Consider the following 14,079-nt stretch of genomic DNA (forward strand, 5'->3'; position numbering starts at 1 on the left):
TTCATCTAACCTCTTTGGTGCAAGCGGTACAGAACACAATCTTGTCATCTGTGATGTACGCTTCATCTATTGTCGTCACTTTCCGAAGCATTCTATAGCTACTGAGCTGTTCTCCTTCGACAATTTATAACAAAGCACACGGCTACTGCTTCTGCTATACGCGCTACTGGTTACCCATTACACTGCCGTCACCCACTGGGTTGGCTAGGCGTCTATGGCGCGTGCGAAGCTCACGGAGTCCTCGCGCATGCGCCAGGGCGTTACCAGCGGTACCTCATACTTCATCTTTCGCCATGCACCCTTGCTTCACCAGAAGAACACCGAAACCAACCTCCCGTGGGCTGGACACTGCAAAATGATCTATCATAAGACACTCTTCGCCTATGCGGACGTCCTGCCAGTTGAAACGTTAGTTCTATGGAAAAACATGCAACAAAAAATGTAACATGCAATGCTTTTGTATGACCCTAAAACATGGACGTATCATCAAAGTCATATACACTGTATGCCAAGGAAACAACAACAACATCAAAAAATGCAAACCACGCAGATCGGCGGTTGAGTTCAGGATGCTAGAAGGAAAACCTATATTGCAAGACAAGAGGGCGTATCTCTTCTCGAGAAATGAAATATTAATCGATTCCTGAGCATTTGGAGGCTTACGTGTTCGGGTTTGTCATGTAGCCATCCTCTGCTCGCTCTCGTTGTTTACTCTTTATTCTCTGCAGTTACCGCTGACCGTCAGTTGGCAGCAAGAGCGAGAGGCTGAGGATGGCGGTTGTCGATGGATGGCGATGGTGTTTTGCTAGGGTCAGGGTTAGGAAATCGGGAGCGCCCTCCGATTCCGATTCCGTATTGCTGTCTGCCAATTAGATATCAGCAACGTGATGTCACCCATTCCAAAGCAATGTCGCTATTGGCTTATCATGTTTCCAGAAACGTTATCGTGAAACTTCTACGCTTTGCTAAACCTCTTGTTTTCCTCCGCATTGGAGAGGAGCCAATGTGGCAGCGTAATGTGGTATTGTACAGGTCCCGACAAAAGTTTACGGAACACACGAGCGGTGTATTTTCTCCTCGGTACGACACCCTAGCGGCAAGCGGAAGCTGGCGAATCAGGCCAGTTCACTGACTCAGAGGGGTGGACGACTGCGCTCTTAGCGACACACAGCGGGAGTTTCGGTATGATTACTGTTGTATGTGCCCGCAAAGCGACTTGGATTTTACTGTTGTGCTCGCCAACAACACGTGATTCAACGATTGTTGAGACGGGAGCTCGCCGCTATCATCGTGATAACAAGGATGAATCATAGTGGCAACACTTTACAGTGTATTGCCTTTATTGGAAAGCCATGATATGTAGACAAGAGAAAGAAAGGTATCTGGTAAACAGTCGCTTTATTATGGACGACGCGTGACGTGCTCATAAACAATTGACGCGGACATTGATAATTGATTGATAGATAAACAACTGACGTGAGTCACGAGTTGTTGACGAGCACGACAGTTAAATCCAACTCACTTCGCGGGCACATACAACAGTAATCATACAGAAACCCCCGCTGTGTGTCGCTAAGAGCGGAGTCGTCCACCCCTCTGAGGCAGTGAACTGGCCTGATTTCGCCAGCTTCCGCTTGCCGCTAGGGTGTCGTACCGAGGAGAAAATACACCGCTCGCGTGTTCTGTAAACTTTTGTCGGGACCTGTACTTGACTACGAGCAGAGGAAGTGTTCATACGGGTCACGTATGCTGTTTCGAAGCTCTCCGCCCTGGCGATCGGAAGGCGTATGACCGGGTTCAACAATGTAATTAACGTCCGAAGTTTGGTGCAGGGAACGGTGAAGCCCTACATAGCGGCGTATAAACATTTCGCATTGGGTAGGAGTGTGGAACCGTACAGAGACCCAGACGACCGTGCCGGTAATGCTCGTCGTATATAGCGTAGTTTCACGTGCGGTAGTGGTAGTGGGATAGATGTTGTCACTCCTGGTACGACATGTAGCACCGGCGAAAGTAAGGTAGTGGTCGGCATCTTGTGCATATGGGGTCAGGGTGTCGGCGCAGTGGCCCTCGACAGTGAACGAGACGAAAGGGGATGAATCTCGCCGTACCGCCGAGTTATAGGGAAATATGACGAGCTCGTCCTGTGTTATATTCTTTTTTTTTCCTTTGCTCATTTTCGCAATGTACATGCCTGCGAGCTTATGATTGAATTGGTGAGTACGTTCATTGGTTTGACGATGATATTGAGAACATTTAGACATGATTATCTGCAACTGCTTTTTGTTCTCTGTTTCGTTGCTTCCGAAAGGACAACGTGCTTTCTTTGAAAGACTCACCTAAAATTATCCGCCCATATGGACACCTCTGTACTACATGGTCTGGTATGCGCACATTCTAATGGAGCTGGTGATAATACAAGCGACGGTACTGCTTGCCAACAGGTTACAGCGTGCATTGAGTTGAGGGCCGTGGTATATTTGGTCTGCGGACTTTTCTACTCTAGTCTCATTAACCGGGCTTATTCATCAGTTGGCCCCTGCCCGTTTTTACGTCTCTTGGACATCTCTGGGTTGGGGTTGCGGACAGTCGTGCTAGTTGTGCTGTCGAGAGGAGAAAGGAGGTCACTTTTGTCTAAGCTAATCCAGCCACAGGCTCGGCAGCATTGGAGTCGGGACATCACTGACTGGTTTCGCGTGTATTCGGTGGATCCAAATTTGTCTTTTTCAGTTCCAAACCGCGTTTACCAGGCTACTTCACGTCCCTCCTTCACAGACTTCGTCTCAATGTAGCGTCCACTCCACAATTCAAGTACTGGACCGGATACTGTGATATCAGCCTTTGCTTGAAATGTAGCGTTGTGGCGAACATTGCACTTTGTCGGTACTGACATCTTCATATATTTCTTTTTCCAATTAATCAGTATGAATCGTGATTTGTATTTGTGAATTTTATTGTCACATAGAATTAAAATACACATGGACATTTATATACAGGTCGAGGACCCAGGGGGACAGGACTACCCTATAAAGTGTCATCCATAATGCAGACATAAGACCACAAACAGTGCACCCGCAGATTAATAAATCCATATCACATACGTGAGCATTAAGTCGGAACTGAATTATAAATATGATGAAGTACACACAGATTATTTTTAGATTAGAAAGTGATGTATGTAGTGGTTGCTAGGTATCCAACAGATGGGTTCTAGTTCGAGCTTTACAGGCCCTAGGGTTTACAATGATTCTTATTTCAGGCAACAATCGATTCCATTGGCTCACGCTGCGGAAAAGAGATGAATATTTACCATAATTGGTTCTTACTGTTGGAAGATTGAATAGACCGACCGCTACTGCCCCGCTATGACGTAACTCAGCATTTCTGACACTAGAGAGCGTGTAATGAGCGAGCAATGGTTAGTATATCATGTGAGATTACTTGGTGAACATTTAGTATTCTAAGACTATTCAACACGGAAGTTACAGGAAACAGATATGGTAGTCTAAATAAGATTTTTATGGCACGATATTGCAAAACCTGTAAGGCACGAATATGTGTCAGGTAAGAAAGGTCCCAGACAGGAGCACAATACGTGAAGTGTGAATGAACAAAAGCAAAATACGAATTGAGAAGTACTGATCGGGGAAAATATTGTGGTGTTCTAGCAAGTACGCTGATACAATAAGAATTTTTTTTTAGATCAGCCTTACATGTAGGCTAAAAGCGCAGGTGCTCATCAGGCACAACGCCAAGGAATTTGGCCTCGTTAGTATAGCTAAGTGGGGCACCGAACTGGGAAAGTTGCGTCAAAGAAGCTACGTTACGTTGAGGAGAATGAAATGACAGACAAACAATTTTGTCGGAATTTAGTTTTAAGCAATTATTAAGACACCATTTATTTAGGATGTCCAGATCAATCTGGAACTTTCCAATTAACTCTTGGGTATTTTGTCCTGTGATATAAATAGGGCAGTATCGTCCGCCTATAAGGAAACATTGGAATAAAGTATATGGTTTGGGAGGTCATTTATATACGTTAAGAAAAGAAGCGGGCCCAGGATGGAACCCTGTGGTACACCAACATTAAGGACGGAAGATGAGAACACACCATTAAATTTAACCCCCTGTATACGGTCATTCAAATAACTACATAGGAGGTTGTAAGGTCCACATATTCCACAATTAGCTAACTTATACAAGAGAATATATATATGGTTTATGGTGGATTACACAACCGAAAGCTTTGGATAGGTCGACGAAAACAGATAAAGCCACACTGCCGAGTCAATGGATTGCTGAATACGTTCTACAAAATTTATAAGTGCAGTCGCAGTAAACCGCTACGAAATCCATATTGCTGAGGGCATAATATGTTGAATAATTGTAGATAATTCATTACGCGATCATGAATTAACCTTCCAAAAACTTTACTAACCGCAGGTGACGTAGAGACTGCCCTATAGCTGTTTTATAGAGGAGACGTTCCCTTTTTTTATAAATAGGTACCACAACAGCCTTTTTCAGCGCTGAGGGAAATGTACCTTGTTGGAAAGCAATATTGTCAATGTGCGACAAGACAGGGGAGATAAATGTTTTGACAAGTTTAAGATGCGACACAGTTATGTTGTCGTATCCTACAGACGTGAGGCGCAGCGATGAGATCCCAAGCAGCATAATGTACTGAAAGTCGAGTGCAATAGGGGTGGACCGTATGTGTTTTATCAATGTTCCTTAGTTTCAAGAGCCTGTTCAAGGTCTTCCACCTACCCGTCTACCCCTATTGCACTCGACTTTCAGTACATTGTGCTGCTCGGGATGATACGCAAAACTTCGGAAGAGCAAGTAGGACGTAAACAAAAAGATGGAGATGACCGTGGCAAGGCGGAAGTAGACCGTGACAACAACAACAATCAAATTATGAATAGGGTTTCTCGTTTTCGGCGATTAAATTTTTTTCCGGAGTGTTACGAGGCTGGTTGAAGTTGGGTGACAAAGAGAAAGCATCCTGTTGTGTCACGGCGTTATAAGCCAATTCAAATTTGCATCACTGTAATATGGCTTCGCGCTCATTTTTTTCCCCGCGTTTCGTGAGGTTTAAAAACTTATAACCGCCGAAAACGAGGAACCCTAACTATGAATGATGATGTGATAGGGCGTTTCCTCGCTTAAGCAGCGGGACACTAACCCAGAGCGTGTGGGTTGATATGATTTGATGAGTGAGGATGGCACACCCTCGAAAGTGGTGGTGGTAGTGATGGAACGCCCACGAAGGTATCCGGGCAACGGCTTAGAGCTCGTCCAGTAGGCCGGTGGCTGTGAGAAGAGTCGTAAACGATCGAAGAGCCAGGCGCTGATGAGCAGGATTGCGCCAAGGTCCAAGTATCTTGGATGTGCTGAATGGTCTCCTGTCGATGGTTTCCAGTTTACGCATAAGTATTCGTCGTTCATTGGTGAAGCTTTGGCAGACCATAAGAATGTACTCAACAGTGGCTCAACGTGGAGACTGGGAGGTACCCGGGTTCGAATCCCGGTGCCGGCTGTGCTGTCTGGGGTTTTTCCTGGGTTTTCCTCAGACGCTTTCAGACATATGTCGGCACAGTTCCCTTAGAAGTCGGCCCAGGACGCACATTCCCCCAGGACGTGAGTCGTGACGTCGCCCACATACGTGAGGCCGACAACGGCAAGCCCTATCACCACCACCACCACCACCACTCAACAGTGGCCGTGACAGCGCAGGTTGTGCACAGCATTGAGTTGCGGAAGCCCAAACTGTAGTGGAACAAAGGGGTGTAAGGCGACGTTCAGCTGCACTCCACGCAAGGGACTTGACGTGACGGGGACATCTGCTTGGCATACTAAAGGACAGTGCGGGGTCAACCGCGTGGAGGAATTACCACTGTGTGATATCCTGAATAAACATAGAACACACCTTGCTTCCCTGCACGAAAAAGTAGAAAATCCAGCAAACTGGTAGGCATCATAACTGATACAACCGTTTTCCCCTTTTCCGTCCTCCCTTTTCCCTCTCCCCGAGCAAACTTAACTTTACGCCCCCCCCCCCTTCCCCAGCAAACTGGTGAAAATGGATTGAAGTAGAAGCCTTCTTCTATACGAGACAGAAGAACAGGCTTTGTTCGAAACATCGACGGCTCCTGAGGCTTCAGCAGCAATACAATTGCTTTATTATTTGTATTATGATTAGGGCTACGAATTGCTATTTGGTATCAAATGGTACATGGACCTATCTAAAGAGGTCAACCTTATGATCGAGCATCCCACTTCACTTCAGACAAACGATATTTCCGACGTCTGTATGAGTCTTGCTAACTCGTTTTCCCTTTTTTCTTTTATCCACAGGCGCTGCTTTCTAGGAACAGGCAGCGTTGGCCCTCAGGCTGGTGGAAGAGGTACAGTCCTTTCTTGTACTTTTATATTTATGTGCGCAATATCTTCGCTATTTATTCTGTGCGAGCGTGAAAGGAAAGGTCTGTTGAAGCTCCAACGCGAAAGTGGGTGCCATTGTTTGATTTCCCGCCTGAGGAAAACATGAATTATTCGCGAAAACCCTGATGATGTATTGCTAGGTACAGAAGAGAACAAAGATGTTTCCTGGAGTAAGATTCTGTTAGTGTGTTGCCTGTTGCGGGGTAGGGGTAGACTGATAACATTTATAACAACCATTCTCGACAGATGTTTGCTCTAACAGGACGGTATCTAAGAAATAAGAAAGCAGGCGCTTTAGCCGGCGTTATTGTACGTAATAGCGCTTGCTTAAAAACGTGTGTGAACACATCGTTGTGCCAAACGTGATTTCTGACACGTATGCTTCTATGATATGACCGTTCGAATATTGGCACGTAATGTTTGTACTTGAATTCTTCAGTCTGTCTATGCTCTGTAGCACGGTCAGTACTTGTCGTACGATGTCAGTACTTGTCAGCCAATGTCAGTTGTTGTACGATGCCAGTACTTTGTGAGTGGAAATGCGAGGCCTCAAAAAAAAAAAAAAATGGAAAGAAAGAACGAAGTGGTAATTCATTTCTGTTTTGTTTTTTCTCCTCCGCTCGAGAGGTTCGCGAGGTTTTAGACGTAGAATTTACTTTAGTGACTTTTTTTATGTTAATTGTGCTAATGAGGTGACGACTTTCCTGAAAAAAGAATGAGCTAATTAATTTGACGGCTTTATGGCCGAACTCGTTGTTGAGAAACCATTTCGAAAGTTCTTCGTGGGCCGCTGGACACTTTGTCTGGTAAGTTGCAGCACTATAGTGTATGATGGGAAGTACATGGGATGTCTATAGCCTCAGTTGCTTGTGCGCCATGAAACCTCAATCATCATCAGCAGCAGCATGTACATGGGATGTGGGTTCAAGTCCTACAGCTGGCTAGCCTATTCAGTGACTTTCTTCTTCCAGCACAGTAGTAGTTCTCGATAGTGACGTCACGAACTTGTCGATGTCCGCATTCGAAAAAAAAGTGAGCAAAATTCGAACTATCATCCGGGAAATTAAAAAGCTCGCCGAGGTTCGACTGCACTGCACATGCGTCTTTTTTTTTTTTTTTTTCGAATTTGGAAACACAAGCTGGAACTCGAAAAGCTGCCACGTATTGACGTTGTGTCTATCATATGACACTGTAAGTCTATTTAGTTAATCAAAGTGTATTAATTTGAGCTTTGGCTAGTCTGATGGAGAACTTAGAAAATACAGGCACCACCTAGCGAACGATCGTGGTGCGGCGACGTTGCACAAGCAAACGTCTTTCAGATTTCCCTGTGCGTGCTGCGCATTATTAACATTGTATTTCAAATTCAAATTTCAATAAGAGATATATCAATAACGCAATTTTTTACTTTTCATAAGAATGGTGCAGACCCTTGGCGAATCTGTACAGAAATTTGAAAGTTCATCGAACAGCGCGAACCAGCAGATTCGACCTCGACCAGACGACGATGTATATGTTACACAGATTGGGTAATAATATATTAATGAGGGACTAACCCGTCTAATCATCATGGAACTAGTCGTGACGAAGGTATGGAGTACGTTGTTAACAGCCAGTCGAACCTTAGGGTACATCACACAATTTCTTCCTTGCGCCTCTAAACCTGAAACTATAGTGGCTGTAGTGCACTCTTAAAAATGAACTTCACCGTAGAGCGCGTAGCTACCCAACCATCATCTCGAATGATATCGTTATCTGCCCTGATTTGCTGAAAACAGGAGGCGTACGCCTTTTCTGTGACAATTATGAACAGCATAAGTGTCACAGAAAAGGCGTACGCCTCCCGTTTCCAACAAATCAGGGGGCTTAATCGTTTCACACGTTCAACTTAACGGCACGAGACAGCTGAACGAGTCGTTCAGGCTAACGAAACGAGCAACTTTATCGATGCTTTGCGTGGTCGCAATCTCTGCTCCTCGTGAAGCTTCTTCTTTGTGGTTATTTTGCACGTTGCGAGTGCTCACGTGTTGTGATGTCATCGCATTGAGCGAAGAGCAGGCTGGCAGCGAGGCTGCATCTTCGCTGACCAATAGGACTGTTTCATTTGTTCCGATAGCTCGCATTCTCGTGCTCTCATACATGCTCATTGCGTTCCAATGTTCGTTCCCAGGCTCGTTCGTCATCTTCTTTTTCTTCCCGTCTCAATATATGGCTCGCTAGTCGTGTGAAAATAATTAACAAACATGTACATCACTGTAAGGATAATCGTCGAGCTACACGCAAAAAAATGTAAATCATTTTCATACCCTGACGATGGTGTCGGGTGAGAATTGTCTTAAGTATGATACGAGAACTAGTGTGTGCTGAGTTCTAGTTCACGTGGGAGTCCGAGACCAGAAAGGAAAGACGTAGTGGTATCAGAAGTATCAAAAGAAGAAAGAGGAGGAGGCCGCCCGTTCTCCTCAACGTGTACACTTATTTCATTAACTTTATGTAACTTTTTCTTCAAGCATGGAAGTACAACGCGCAACCTTACAGTCAGGCTTCATAAACAGTGCGAACAGCATTTCTTCCCGGACGGAACAACTTTACAAAATCTATCTGGTCCAGTTGAAAGGCATCCTGACGCCTAAAATAAAATAAATTCGCAGTGCAACATTTTTCTAGTGAGCTTGAACAGAACGTCAGTGAACTGTTTTAATTCCATGTTAGCAGCGCGAAGCAAGAGAACGTTATGAAACTATTCAAGACAATCGACCTCAGAAAATCCACAGAATCCTTTGCTCTTCCTTTCATTGCTACATCAACACTATGTCCGCAATGTACTATTAAAGAGACACGACTATATGCATCCATTTCGCCTTTGTTGTTCATCACAACACCCGTAGCTATCAAGACGGATTGAAGTACACGGTCACAAGTCCTCACAAACGGTGCGGAGAGCTTTTCTTGGCGGACGGAAGAACTTTACAGAATCTGTCTCGTCCAGTTGAAAGGCATCCTGACGCCGTCACGACCATGGGGCACAGTTAGCTGCTTGTGTGGTCGCCCAAGCGAAGAATCACTCCGCCATCTTTCTTGGGCAGCTTCAACGTCAGCGTGTCGTTACGAATATCGAAACGAAGAAACATATCGACGCCCTGCTGTGGCACAATCCCTGCTCCTCGTTTAGCTTCTTCGTTGAGGCTATCGTGCTCGTAACGAGCCGTTACGTGTTGTGATGTCACCGCCCTGAACCAACTACAGCTGCCAACGAGGCTGTAATCTTGTCGACCAATGAGGTTGTTTAATTTTGTTTGGATTGCTCGCATGGTTTGTCTATGGTTTGTCTATGGCTTGTCGTTGTCACTTCTTCGTCTTCTTTCTCGTCTTCATCTGCATCTTCTCGAGAATATCTGACAGGCCTCGTGTAACCACTGGTGTTAATACGATGAAAGGGAGAACATGTCATTTTGTACACAGTCGTGGAGCAATACATGTTCGTTTCTGCAGAAATTCCGTTTCTGCAAATCTCCAAATGAAGATGTTTCACATTCTAACGAGTGGGTAGACCCACTCGTTAGGCAAACGATCTAATTTGATCGTAACTGGACCGAGAGATTACGCCCCTGTCACTTTAACGAAAAAAGCGCGTCATACACCACGTGCTCGAGGTCCCGAGTGCCTCGCGCCTCGTTAGATCATGAGCCATGTAGGCAATGAAGCTTGTGAGCACGTGAACACATTCGTTACGCAGACGACACCGTCGGTCGTTGCGCGAGCAAGAGATTACGCCTTTGTCCCGTTAACGAAAAAAAGCGCGTCACGCGTCACGTGAAACGTGTCACGTGTTCGTGTTAACGAGAGCTCCGCCCCTCGTTGGCTCGCGAACGATGGAAGTGATTAAGCCCCCAGGGCAGATAACGATATCATTCGAGGTGATGGTTGGCTAGTTGCGTGCTATGCGGTGAAGTTCATTTTTAAGAGTGTGAGTGACAACATAAGTCATACACTTGACCCCGCCCCCACACAAGAATCGCTCCGCGCGCGCGAATGTAGTGCGGCACGGCCAAGTGGGGACCGGGGGAGAGAGCGAGAGCGACGGGAGGATGGCACTACATCGTGAAGCGGGGACGTCGTGCAAAGGCTGATAGCCAAGCGCCGTAGCATTCCACGGATGAGTGGGCGGTCCTAATTGTAGGACGTAAGTTGTCACTGACTATAGTTCCACCGAATTTCGAACAAGCAAGGAACCTTAAAGGAGTACAGAGGGCCATCCAAAAAAATTTCAGATTAAGACATCTGATGAAAGTGTGTGTGTCATTATACCGAATAGCGCGAAAGGTTTTGATGTGTGCAATTTGTTTCCCAGAAAAAAACTCACATAAACATAGCTCCGCGCCTTCACCCTTAACTCGCCACTCAAGCTATAACGAGGATGAGGAGGTATGGTGGCACGTCACCGATGACGGCATAAGGAGACTCGTTCTGGTTTGCCGGTCAGTGGGGGTCAGCGCATTGTCCCTTTGCCGCCGTAAACCTGTTTTGCCAGTTTTCCCTGAGAATTGGGGATAGAAAGAGCGGCCGAAGCATTACCGAGCAAGGAGAAAGGCTTTATCAGAACCCCGAACAGCCAAGTAGCAGACGACAGCGGAGTAGCAGACAACATTTCTCTAGGCCAATCAGCGAGCGTTCTCCTTATAGCGTCAGCGCGAGGTTCCAGGCAGATCACAGGCTGGTACTGCTCTTCACCACCGTTGCGCACGGTCGCTTTTTGCGGCGTATTTTAAATTCAATTTCTGCGATAATTATGACTCTGTGTGGTAAATTACTTCGCATGGTGCATCTTACTGGCAAATTTAACAGTTTTATAGGAAGAAAACTGGGTGTTAAAAATGACTTCTGTGCTACTTTAAGCTGTATTCACACATGCGTTTTTTGAACGCGTTTCGCGTTCGCGGCGCCGCGAAACGCGAGCCGCGGAGCGTTTCCAGCCGCTTTTCGAGAACCGCTCCGTGCTGCAGCTTCGGAGGGCAGAAACGCGAACGCTTTTCATCCAGCCAATCGGAGCGCCCGGAGGGGTGGAGGTGTCTTCCTTTTGGCGCCGGCGGGCAACGGCGGGCCTCCCGATACGGCGCTGGGATCTTTTGTCATTTGTGCGTGTGTGTGTGTTTGGTGCTACCGCACGAGTAAATTCCTTCTCACCAATAGTTGTTTGGTGTCTGAGCTGTCAACGATGAGCTGGGAATTTGCGCAAACCACGGAATCGACGAAAATGAATACGACTTGTTTGTGACGGTGTGTTGGTCGTCGGTAGGTAAACATGTGTCTCGCTTCTTCTGCCGTCCTTTCTCTGCTATTGTGTCACGTCTGTCGTTCCGACGATTGATGATTCCAGCAGAAATGCTTCACCATAATTATAAAATGGATAACATGCTTCACGATGTAAATTTTGAGGAAGAGAGTTGGAAGTGTCGGTACGATCTTGACGTAGCAACAACAACGAAGCGCGTTTTCAGGATGGCGGCTCGGCTATGTGTGACAGGCCCCCTCTCGGCGGCGCCGCGAACGCTGAGGCGGCGCCGCTTTTTGAAACGCATATGTGAATGAGCCTTTAGGGTCTCCGATTCGATTGAAAACAAGTCTATCATACATATATAAAGATATATGATAGACTTCGTTCAATGATGAACAAAATAGCCCAATTTACTGGTGTCTTTTGAAATTTCGAAAGAAATTTCTAGGGTTGTTTTGTGACCAGTCGTCGTGTAGCCAAAGGCGCGTCGCAGAATATCGCAATTTTTTTTTTTTTACCATATAACTTACACTTGGTTGATAAATATTTGGCAACTTGATTTTCCTTTAGCAGCAGCAGTTAGATTTTCGAAAATTGTGAAACCGCAACAGATCCCGAGGAGTTGGAGTTAGGAATGAACAATATGGGGATGGTGGCTCCTACAAAACGCAGGAACCGGAATCTCCCTCGCTCCACCTCGGGCACGCTAGCGGACATCCTCTACCCCGCTGGTTCTTCTGCCGAACGTTCCGCCAAAGCAAGAAACGTTATTCTCTTTCTGCAGAAGGCAGGCCTTGCTCAACGACCCATCTACTTTGCTCTCCCGGACGAACTCGTGCACCCTCACCGCATCCCCATCCTTCATCCTCCTCTATTCTCCATCCGTCCGTCCTTTCTTTGTGTTTTGTGTTCTTTGATGTTCTTTTTTTTTTTTTGCTATACTCGTGACGACGCCCACTTCTGTGTGGCCAACAACGGCGAGCCTATCCTGCCATTACCCCCTCCCCCCCCCCCCCCCGAATGAGATATCAAAATATTTTTCTTTTTTTTTTGTCTGTAGTTGTGACGATGCCCACTTGGGTGCTGCCAACAACGGCAAGCTACTTCGACCGCCCCCCCCCCTCCCCCCGAATGAGATATGCTCTGAAGGAATAGTATTGTACAAGTGGCGCTGGCGACGGAGCCCTCAACGTTCACTTGTAAGCACTTAATGTATATAAAGCCCCAGGGTAGGTCAAAACTGGAGTACGCGCAGCCATTTAGGACTCTCACCAGAAGTCACTCGTTAATGACATAGAACGTGTACAGAATATGCTGCGCGTTTTATCACAGGCAATTATAGCCACCACCGCGAGCGTCACGTTAATGAGATCTAACCTTCACATACCGCTACTATCGCTACACCGTGAAATTAACCGTATTTACTTCCTCGAAAGAAAAAAAAAAAAAACTAGCATACACGACCTGTACAGGAGTCATTCTCTACCCCATCCTCCTAGATGCATCTCACCAGAAAGTAGGATTCTATCACTGTTTAACTCAAAACTTTTCTGGAACAGTGAACTTTCAAAGTGTGAGTTTTCCTGGTATGAGCTGGGTGGTCGCCCATGGAGATGCGCCAGAGAGGATTTGGACGACTGGCACTGGGAGCAACTTAGAACCACCACCCAACGAAGAGGCTATGGGGGGGGGGGGGTCGTCGTTTGAGGGGCGAGAGGCAAAGAGTAAGGTCAATTACGAAGCACCCTGCGGAAATTATATAAAAAGACGTCGGCCAGGAACAACAACAACAACAGCAATTATATTTTGACGATGAAATGGAAAGTGATGAGGAACAGCAACAATAATACCACTACCACACGGGCAGTCTTCAACGACCATTGAGATCAATGATCATTGAAACTGCATGTAGCACCACCTAGCGTGTAATGTGTCAACCTATCAGGAGACATTGGATCCAATGCTCGTTGAAAAGTTGACGCGTTAGACGCTTGGTGGCGCTACGCGCATTTTCAATGGTCGTTGGTTTCAATGGTCGTTGAGGACTGCCCGTGTGACAGGGTTATAAAAAATGAAGGAGAGGTGATGATGGCATGAAGTGAACATACTGATTAAAATTACGAGAGAAGAAGTGAAGCGCGAAGTAACAGGCGCCACTTTGAAACCCTATAATGTTGTTGCTTCACGCTATCCAGCGCGAATCGCAAATGTCAGGCACAGCCTCGTAGAGAATATATGGTTCGTATAACTCTGGGCGCGTCGTCCTACTACAAAACAGGGTGCAGACTGCCGCAGGCACCGCCTTTGTATTCCGCAGTTTCAGCTCGTCGTAACGCTATTTTAGCGAGCCATTTTCG

The 14,079-nt window shown here is 46.2% G+C and overlaps 1 protein-coding gene across 4 annotated transcripts in view; it reads left to right on the forward strand.

Moving 5' to 3' along the window:
• The window catches only part of LOC135386145 (glutamate-gated chloride channel-like), a 348,962-nt gene that overhangs the window by 135,126 nt on the left and 199,757 nt on the right, over positions 1-14,079 (forward strand). For all 4 annotated transcript variants that reach the window (XM_064615906.1, XM_064615907.1, XM_064615908.1 and 1 more), the window contains exon 2: positions 6,361-6,410. The gene's annotated coding sequence lies outside the window, so the exon portion shown is untranslated. The remainder of the gene's footprint in view (positions 1-6,360; positions 6,411-14,079) is intronic.

Source organism: Ornithodoros turicata, chromosome 2, assembly GCF_037126465.1.
Source record: "Ornithodoros turicata isolate Travis chromosome 2, ASM3712646v1, whole genome shotgun sequence".
Classification (NCBI taxonomy): Eukaryota; Metazoa; Arthropoda; class Arachnida; order Ixodida; family Argasidae; genus Ornithodoros; species Ornithodoros turicata.